We start from the raw sequence: 10,812 nt of genomic DNA, 5'->3' as shown, positions 1-10,812 counted from the left end.
CTGTAATCGTCATTAATCAACCGGTCACTCACATGGTTAACGAATCATGGGCAAAACTTTAAAACGTTTCTTTGTTTTGCATGTGATGAATTTTCATCGGTTCTCATTTTGCAGACTGTATTTTAGGAGTTGGGTAAAAATGTTCAGTACTTATGACACCAGGATCTGGTGCAGCCTTTGGTAAATTCACAAGCTCGCGAACACATGAGAGTACCTCCTGCTTCACTCTTTCATATAAACCCAGCCATTGCGCCTCAATTAAACAACATTGCACTCCCGCACGATTAGACAACCTGAAATGTGCAAGTAAATGTGCACGGATAACGCGCACCAATCAAGCGCAGCTCTAGTGGCGCAATCGGTTAGCGCGCGGTACTTATATAGCAGTACAGGCTCGGAGAAATGCCGAGGTTGTGAGTTCGAGCCTCACCTAGAGCAGTCAATGCTTTTGCTGTGCGCTATTTCGACCGGAGCAGAAGGTACAATTATTTTCTCCGCTCACTATACACCTATTAGCTGTTCCACGTGAGCTCTTATGTTCCTCAGGCCCACCGTGTTTCAATAACGGATGGAAGTTTTAAAGGAGCCCTTCAGTGTTACTTATTGACAGGAGGGAAGGTGGGGCCAGTTTTAACTGTTAAACCGGCAACTATCAGGCAAAGAATAATGTGCAGGAAATACATTCGATTTCAAAGCAGTGACTAAGTCTTTGGCACAAGCGAGAAGATGTGTAAACTCACGAGTTATCTGTACAGGTTTCCGACATCACGTTGAACACAAACAACGATTCAACTGAACATGATGTTGCGAATTACAAGGACAGAAGTTACGTACAGACAATCGCCCAAACACCATATCCAGAATTAGGTTGTCGCCGACCCTCTTGTTATGGGGAGAATAGTGAGCAGATTCAGGACAACTGCTCATATAAAGAAGTGGATTTAGGAAAGGATAAACATATTTCAAACTAATGAACATGACCTCTGCGAATTGGGTTCGCACTAGAGCAGAGAAACCTAATGTAACTTCGGACAAAAATCGTCAGCTCCTTGGTCTTGGGGCATGATTCTCGCGTAGGACATTTCACAAATTAAAATGCGAGAGCTTCTGGGCTCAAATCCCAGACGAACCCCACGGCATTTAGATAAAACTCACCAACTCGGTCATCACAACTGGAATCGCTTTTCTTTAAAATAGACTAACGCATTAGATGATCCGGGATTGTGACCACACCCGGTTTAAACAGACACAGAGTGATCCTTGACTGACCACGACCCCGCCCATTATAGACAGGGCTGATTATCATTGCTTATGAAATCGATGGAAACATAACTGGGGCGGTTTTTATAAAAGGCGGCCGATTACGATACGCAATTTTTCTAGGGCGCCAAGTTGAAGTTTGACTCCATATAATTTTTCCCTTTATCTACGTCATTTCACTCCAGCCGAATGAACAGAGACCTGAGCACATAATCCAGGCTGACACTCCAGTGCAGTACTGAGGGAGATCTGCACTGTCGGTGGTGCCGTCTTTCCAGTAAGACGTTCAACCGAGGCCTCAGATCCCATGAGAGTATGCCAAGAAGAATGAGGATTTCTCCCCATTGTCCTGCCCATTATTTACCTCTCAAATAAAGACACTAAAACAGAAAATCTCCTCATTTAGTTTGAAAAATATTTTTGAAATTACATTTCCTCCTAAACGATAAAGTTGTTTTTCTGCTCCCTAATCATTTGGCTTTGTTCCCGCTAGTCTTTCATTTGGTGGCAATCGCAGAGGAAGGAAGACTGGTAGGGATGATTCTCCTTCTCTGATTCCCGTCCTGCCATCATTCAAGAACTCCAGTGGTCTGTTTTAATTTTAACAAGATATGAAGAGTGCACAGACCTGAATCACCAATGTGATTTTGACGAGATTGCGATTACAAAGCCTATTTTACGCAAAATTCAGTGAAACGCTCGGAAGGTTTATCAGCATCAATCGTGTAATGGAATAACGACGAGGACGGGGTTCGAACCCACGCGTGCAAAGCACAATGGATGAAACTGCGCTCAACCATTCCAAGGGATATGGGGAGAAAGCAAGGACATGTTACTGAATTTTGATGATCAGCCATGATCTCATTAAATGGCAGAACAGGCTCGAGCGGCCGAATGGCCTACTCCTGCTGCTATCTTCTATGTTTCTGTTTCATGCTATTTGCATTTAAGCAGAAATACTCTGAAAGAAAGTCCCCTTCACCGCTTGTCCTGCACGTGCACACAGACCTACAATGTTGAAAATGTACAATCAGCCCATGTAAGTAAAAGGCCTTCCGATATCTTCAGGTGAGGGGCTGTCCGAAATGGTCGGTTTGAAGGCAGATTCAGAACAGGTTTCGCCCAGTTATTTAAACGACCACGACAGGACTCGAATCTACAATCATCTGCTAACTGAACGATTCGCACCGAAGTCAAACCCCTTATCCATTTGACCACATGACCACTGCTGCCCGGATCTTCTTGTGATGGGGAGAATTGTGAGCAGATTCAGGGAAACAGCTCATATAAAGCAGTGGATTTAGGAAAATATAAACATATTTCATAAAAATGAACAGCTCCTCTGCGAACTGGGTTTGCAACAGCGCAGGGAAACCTAACGCAAATTCGAGCCCAAAATCGGCGGTTCGTTGGTCTAGAGGTCTGATTCTCGTTCAGGGAATTTCGCTGCTTAAATAAATGCGAGAAATCCCGGGTTCAAGTCCCGGCCTGAACCCCGCCAACCTTAACAACGGGGTCATTACAGCTAAATTCGCACACCTGTTAAAAAGACTTATACAATTGATGATCCGTGACTGTGCACTCACCCGATTTAATCATAGGGTCATAATCGCACAGACGGAGGCAATTCAGCCCATCGAGCCAGCGCCGGTTCTCTGTCGAGCAATCAAGTCAGTACCATTCCCTCGCACTATCGCCGTATTTCTGCAAATTTATTTCCCTCAAATGCCGATCCAGTCTCCCCTTGAAAACATTCAGTGTCTCTGATTCCACCACTTCCAACGGCAGTGAATTGCAGGTCATCACCAGTGTGTAATTTTGTTTCTTCACACCCCCCTGTATCTCTTGCCTATAATCTTAAATCCCCTAGTCCTTGTACCATCAACTAGTGGGAAAAGCCGTTCGCTGTCTCGCCTATCAAAACCCGTCATTATCTTGTACACTTCTATCAAATCACTCCTCAACCTCCTTTACTCTAATGAAAACAAATCCAGCTTCTCCAACATGTCCTTGTAGCTAAGATCCCCCTTCCCCGGAACCATCCTGGTAAATCTCCTCTGCACCCGCTCAAGGGCCTTCACATCCTTCCTAAAGTGTAGTGGCCAGATGAGACGCAATACTCCAGTTGTGGCCTAACCAGCACTCTATAAAGTCTCAGCAAATCTGCTCTACTTTTGTACTCAATACCTCTATATATGAAGCCCAAGATCACAAAGGCTTTGTTAAGCACTCTCTCAATATGTCCTGCCACTTCCAGGGACCTATGTACATTAACTCCCAGGCCCCTCTGTCCCTGCACACTATTTAAAACTGTGACTTTAAGTGTATATTCCCTCTCCCTGTTCGTTCTGCCAAAATGCATCACCTCACAATTCTCTGTATTAAATCCCATCTGCAACGTGTCTGCCCGTTCTGCTAGCCTTTTTATGTCCTGTTGTAGTCGATTGGCATCATCATCACTGTTTGCCACACCCCCAGGTTTGGTGTCATCGGCGAATTTAGAAAAGCTACTCCGTATTCCAATATACAGGTCATTTATATATATCAAAAAGGCAGTGGCCCCAGCACTGACCCTTGGGGAAAAACACTGTCTACCATCCTCCAATCTGAAGTACAGCCATTTACCACAACTCGCTGTTTTCTGTCTTTAAGCCAATTCATTATCCAAGCTGCCACTGACTCACCTATTCCATGAGCCTCAATTTTGTTAACGAGCCTTTTATGTGGTACTTTGTCAAACGCCTTCCGAAAATCCATGTAGCCAACATCCATTGCATTCACTTCATCAATCCTCTCTGTTACTTCATCAAAAAATTCAATAAGTTTAGCCAAGCACTTTCTGCATTCCACACATCCGTGTTGGCGCTACTTAATTAGCTTAAACTTCTCCAAGTGCCCGTTAATTTTTCCTTGATTATTGTTTCTAAAACTTTACCCACCACTGATGGCAGCTAGGGAAGATAGGAAAATTATGGGAAGCCTTCGTTGTCTCTAATAGGCCGCACCCCGCCTCTTACTGCCCGCTAACTGTTTACATGCCAGTAGTAGATTTTTGGGTTCCATTTTATGTTTCACGCCATTCTACTCTCATAGTCTCTTTGCCAATCTTATTTGTATCTTCACATCCCCTCTCAACTTATTATATTTGGTCTGATTCTGCCTTGAAGAATTCGCCTGATATGCATCATACAACCTCCTTTCTTGTTGAAACAGAAAGTAGGTTGTATGATGAATTTCAGGTAAACATCCCCTTTAAACAGATAAATAATGATCTAGGAATGACAGCACATCACTTTTAAACAGACACAGAATGATCCGGGACTGACGGCACATCCCTTTAAAACAGACACTGAGTGATCCTGGCCTGACAGCACATCCCTTTTAAACAGATACAGAATGATCCGGGACTGACAGCACATCCTGTTTAAACAGACACAGAATGATTCGGGACTGACAGGACATTCCTTTTAAACAGACACAGAATGATCCGGGCCTGACAGTTCATCCCTTTTAAACAGATACAGAATGATCCTGGACTGACAGCACATCCCTTTTAAACAGAAACAGAATGATCAAGGACTGACAGGACATCCCTTTTAAACAGACACAGAATGATCCGGGACTGACAGCACATCCCTTTTAAACAGTTATACAATGATGCGGTTTATTCTTGTGACCCAAGCTGAAGTTTTGTCCACTGTCATTTCTTTGTCTTCGCCATTTCACTCGAGCCGAATGAATTGAGTTTAGGTGTCAGCCGTGGCTCAGCGGCAGCAATCTCAAGCCCCACTCCAGAGACTTGAGCTCATAATCCAGGCTGACACTCCAGTGCAGTACTGAGGGTGTGCTGCACTTTCGACGGTACCGTCTTTCTGAAAAGACGTAACACCGAAGCCTCAGATACCATGGCACTATTTCGAAAAGAACAAGGATTTCTCCCCAGTGCACTGCCCATTACTTATCTCTCAACGGAAGACAAAAAAACAGATAATCTGGTCATTAATGTTGATAAAATCTTTTAAAATTACATTTGTTCCTAAAAGTTAAAATTCTGTTTCTGCTCTCTCATCATTTGTTTTCCCGCTATTCTTTCATTGGTTTTCAATCTCAGAGGAAAGAATAGAGAGGAAATGGTATATCTGTGATTCGCAATCTCTGTTCTACGTTTATGCAATGCGTCCGTGTTTATTTTAGTATTCGCATGAACAGCACAGAGGCACAGACTGAAAAGCCCAGTGTGGCCAGCAATGATGAGGATGGGATTCAACCCCACGAGTCCAAAGCACAATGGATTAGTACGAATGACCATCGGTTTTAATGGTCAGTTTTAAGCTGGATTCCGAGCAGAGAAGAACAATTCCGCCCAGTGAGTTAACAGACTGCGCACCACTCCGCTGCTCTCCCCCATAGCCCGAAAAGATTTTCCAAACCGCCTATATATTAATAATTTAAGCTTTGCCATGAGCTAAGTGTAGCATGCTTGGGAGGAAAATGTGAGTTTGGACGGAAGGATCTGTAAGGTTTTAGTTGTAACTCTCTTCACTCTTTAGGGTAATCAGAGCTCAGATCAAGCAAAGCTTTAAACTTTTCAAACAAATCGTTTTATTAACCTAATAATACAAGTTTTACAGAGAGAGATTTGTATAACCTTTAACTCAGTGGTGCAACTCAAAACTCAGAATGGTCAATTCTTCTGCTTCGGGAGATGGAGAGATGAATTATGTGTTGGTGTCTCCTTGGTGTTTTTCTGGTCAGTCTTCCAGATCTCCACTAGGTTTGTCTGTCTCCTGGACTGTCTCTTGGAATGTGCTCTGCTTTTCACTTTAGAATGGCTGCTCTTGTACCATTGCTGCTGACAGAAACAAGCCTTCCAGTGACTTTCCATTCTCTCTCTCCCATGGTTACACAGACTGATGCTACCGGGCAGCACCGAGTGTGTGCGAAGGTTCCTCAGAGACTAGCGAGGCCTCCTTATCTGCAGCTTCCCAGGCAATCTGCAGAACACTTTTGGAATTCGGTCAGCAAAACTTCTTGAAGTAAATAAGTGATCCAGGTATCTCGGCATTCCTTTAGTTTCCTTAAAACCGGCATTGAAAATTCCAAAATCCTTCCAGAGGGAGCAGATTGAAGAAAATAAATTATTTGAATTAATTAATTACAATAATGAGAGAATCTGCTGCGAGCAGGGTTTGAACATTCGCGGGGAAACCCCAATGGATTTTAAGTCCATACGCCTTAACCACTCGGCTACTGCAGCTGCGGAAACGACCAAGAAGTTAAATTATCAAATCGCTGACCCTAATTATTATTGGTGATGACGGTTTTGTGATATTTAATTTGCTGCAAGTTCAGCAAGTCCAGAAGAATCGCAGTGATCATTATAATAAAACAAAACTTCCGATATTTAACGGTAATGTAAGATGTTGAGAACAGTATGGAATATTCTGCAGGATAATGACAATAAACAGCAGGAACATTGTGTTCCGCTCCCACAAGACACAGGTCAGCCTCAGCCTCTGCTCCCTGCCCGCCGGCTGCAGAAACCTTGTCTCCAGATTATAAACTCATTCTAGGTTGGAGATAAATATTCAGGATAGAGACTGAACACAGCGGGAGAGATCAAATATATAAAGCAGTTATTTCAGACCAGAGACAGCGATAGATATTCTATAATGGTCAAATGCATCAATGTGTGAATATGACATTAAAAGTGTTTAAATGCAGTGGGGGATTTAAAGTAGATACGGGGCCAGTAATTTCCAAGGTGATCTTTCCTGTATCTCTCTTGCCTCTCTCCCCTTCCTCCGTTGGGATCACAGGTGTTTTTGCACAGAATTGAACCTAAATCATTCAAGTTCAATATTGCAATTGTTGCATCACAATAATCAAAATCTTGTTAAAAATGTTGGCTCATTAGTTCCCCAGTGTCAGAGGAAGAATTGTCTGACCCCCCTCATTCATTTCATGTAAGACACTAACACAGGTATTCATTCAGAATCAACCCACAGATTGAAACTGAGATAAACACAGTGAGATACAGACAGCATCGGGACACATGGCGGAATAGACAGGAGAGGAGAATCAATAAAAAACGGCCTCAGCCTCCAACAGACAGTGACAGGTAGCTGATAGATATCAGTGACAGGAGGCGACCGCATGGAGGTGTGATTTGGCTTCGTGGCTTAGCTGGTAAAAGCGCGGCTTTGGTAAGCAGGCGATCCTGACTTCGACTCCCAGCAGGGCCTTTTTTCTTTGTCCGAATGAATCTCCAGGGGTGAGTTTCTTCTCGTGCGAAAGGGATACAATCCTTTTTAATGTAACTGCGGCTGCACTAGTTCCCATTATGGATTAAGGCTCCATTCGCTGCGGGTCGTGGGTCGAATTCCACCGGTGTCAAAATTTCTGGCGGTGCTGATTTTGGCATCTTCACCAAAAATCGATCTTTTCTAAGCAGTGCCGTGCGTGACTTGGCTGTGGTTAGGGCAGAGCTGGTGCAGCTGATGTGTGATGCAGGATCGTTTAGTGGTCCAGTACTCTGCGTTGCGGCCACAGCAACCTTAGTTTGAATCTAAATCACGGTATAGTTCGCTTTATATCTTCTGTTCTCTGCAGCACCTGCTGATAGAACACAGCAAAAAATCAATCTTCTCTGCATCAAACAGCGTTTTTTTTATTGATGGTGAGAACCTATTTCCTCCTTCAAACCCCGCGCTCTCACATGCCTGAGCTTGATGCTCCATAATTCAAACCCGCCTCTTCTCCCAGCTTTTTCTTCCGTCCACAATCATAGCCCTCCTTCACTTTCCTCCTTCCGTTTCTTTGTCACTTTTCTGCGGCATTACCTTAATCTAACATTCACTTTCACCTACTTACACTGTTAAGTTTGCTCTGCTTCCACCGCTGTTCCTGGCGGCACATGTCCCATTCGCAGCAATCTGAATTGATGCTTTGAAACCAGTCGATACATTTAGATATGCGGGACCGCTCGACAGACAAGCATTTAGAAAGCAGGGCTGGCTCTTGGAAGCAAAACAACCGGTTTGCACCAGAAATTTTCTTGACGTCATTGCTAATCGTAATTGGGATTGGTGTCAGTAGCGGATCATTCGATGTCTCTTTGAAACGGGTTTGCTCGCATTCTTGCTTTGGTGTTTCATAGCTGCGAGACGGCCCGTGTTCAAATCCCGGAACAGCCCCGCTCGCTTTTAGTCAAAACTCAGCTTCTTACAGTTCATCGACATTTCAGAAAACATAAATACTTTCCATTAAAAACATGAGATTTCGTGTCATTTTGCCCATATATTTCGAAATCACAGAGCTTCACTTAAGCAACTGAAAACCAACCAACTGAGAAAAGTTAAAGGCTCCCAGGTATATTGAGCTTGGTGTCTCATTGGATTTATTGCATCCGTGTTCGATTCCGGCCAATGCAGGACCTTTACATTTTGCTTTCTGCACCCATGAGATCGCCTGAATTGGGATAAACTTACATTCAGGGTCAATATTCTTGAAACACCCTCTTCCCTGAATATTAGTCAGTCCTGCTTCCTCTAGCGCTGAAAGGATGTGAGAAGCTTGCTTGTGAATTGGTCCTATGGGTGCCGAATTCAAACCGTACAGGGTTCTGCACTGACCGGGAATCAAACCGGCGTGAACAGCCTGCCTGCTCTGATTAAAAGGGCTGCGCACCTCTTCTTTCGATCAGGCACATTACTGCCTTCCTGAATTAATGGAATGCCCTTTGCTTGCAGAAGCTGATTCCACATTTTCAGCATTGTTGATCTGGGTGCACGGGCAGGACAAGCGGTAAAGGGGACTTTCTTGCGGAGTATTTCTGATTGGATTCAAAAAGCAGCAAATGTAATGGCTGAGTTGTCGTAGACGGGAGACGAGAGGTTAAGAGGATGGAATGCTAATCCATTGTGCTTATTCATTGTGTTGAATGTTTGATGCTGATAAACCTTCCCAGCATTTGACTGAATCTTACTTAAAATTAGCTTTCAATTCTAATCTCGTCCAAACCACTGGTCTTGGCCTCTTCATTGTTCATATCTTGTTTAAATTAACACGGACCATTGGAATTCTTCACCTTCTCGAATGAAGGTGAAACAGAGATCGCGAATCAGAGACAGAACTTTCTTCCTACTTCCGTCAGTTCGTTCGGCTGGAGTGAAATGACGGTGTTTAGAAAAATATGACATCCAAACAGAAACAATGTGCACGAAAGTCCTCTTCAACACAAGTCCTGCCCGTTACACCCGGATCAACAACGTTGAAAATGTACAGTCAGCTTCTGTGAACAAAAGGAATTTAGATATTTCCGTTACATGAGGTCAGTGATTGTGTTAGAAATGGTCAGGTGTAAAACAGGTCCGCTCCAGGTTGGAACCCAGTGTGCAAACCAACCGCGACAGACTGGAAACTACAATTTTCTGATAACATTATAATACACATCAAAGTTAAACACCGTATCCATTACGTGATGCGGTTATTATTATCTGATTTCTAATTGTTCTTGAAATACCACTGAATTAACTGACTGGCAGAATCGCGTTAACTCCACGTGATCGGCTCGGCTCATCCTTGGGCCGAGTGGCGAGTTGTGCAAACAGATTTTGCAACTGAATCATTAATGTTTTTGAAGGATGGGATACTGCCCCCTACACTTCCTGTCACACAAGTGGCCCCAGCCCCATCCTACTTTCATGATGCTTAATCCCCTCTGAGCTGGACTGACGAACCATTTTCAAGAAGGAGGCTCATCGTCTGCTCAGCAGAAAAGTCAATCTGCTGGACGTCCAGCTCTGCCAGACTGCATGTTCTTTCAGACAGCTTTCCAACTGGACACAGGCATCCAACTGCCGTGCGAGCATTGCTGACTAGTTCAAGTCAACAATATTAGATTCTTATTACAAAACTAGTTTTGAATCTACGACTTATAAGATATTGCAGAATTAATAGCTCAACATTGTCGTCTGTCTCAGCATCCTGATATAGTGCACTCTAGAATAGTCAACTGTACTGAAAATGTTGCATTATTTCACTGTGACAGCGAAGAAGCATTTGAGTGAAGACATTGGCCACGAAGTTTTACCAGTTCTTGTCCTTTATGCGTGGCTGGGGAGATGGCGCAGGAGGGAGGTCTTTTGATTCCTGAGGCATTGGGACCATTTCTGGGGAAGGTTGGACCTGTACAATCTGAACGGGTTACACCTCGAGAGCCAGATCCAATATTCACGTGGGGAGGATTGCTAGTGCTGTTGGGGAGTGTTTAGTCTAGCTTGGCAAGGGGATGGGCACCAGAATATAGGAGTACAAAAGAGGAATAAGGTGAATAAAAGATTGAGTGCGTTGGATAGTACTAGAGAAGAAAGTAGCACTAGAGGAGGAAGTAGTACAATATTAGATCGGAGCAGACTAATCAAGACTACGAAAAAATGAAAAATTGGTTTAGAATGCACGTACATAAAAGCACAAAGTGTGGTGAATAAGGTTGGTGAATACATGCACAATTAGCCATGTGGCAATATGATGTTGCGGCAACAACCGAAA

The 10,812-nt window shown here is 43.7% G+C and overlaps 2 non-coding genes across 2 annotated transcripts; one reads left to right on the top strand and one right to left on the bottom strand.

The window, feature by feature from the left end:
* The first annotated feature begins 343 nt into the window (after positions 1 to 343).
* trnai-uau (transfer RNA isoleucine (anticodon UAU)) lies at positions 344 to 438 on the top strand. Its single transcript has 2 exons — positions 344 to 381; positions 403 to 438. It is a non-coding gene; the product is annotated as a tRNA-Ile (tRNA).
* Positions 439 to 6,434: 5,996 nt separating this feature from the next.
* trnal-uaa (transfer RNA leucine (anticodon UAA)) lies at positions 6,435 to 6,517 on the bottom strand. Its single transcript has one exon. It is a non-coding gene; the product is annotated as a tRNA-Leu (tRNA).
* Positions 6,518 to 10,812: the final 4,295 nt, after the last annotated feature.

Source organism: Somniosus microcephalus, unplaced genomic scaffold, assembly GCF_052327205.1.
Source record: "Somniosus microcephalus isolate GS21.2 unplaced genomic scaffold, FLI_Smic_1.0 unresolved_chr1, whole genome shotgun sequence".
Lineage (NCBI taxonomy): Eukaryota > Metazoa > Chordata > Chondrichthyes > Squaliformes > Somniosidae > Somniosus > Somniosus microcephalus.
Note: the sequence above shows the minus strand (reverse complement) of the source record. Positions and strands in the feature narration are given on the sequence as shown.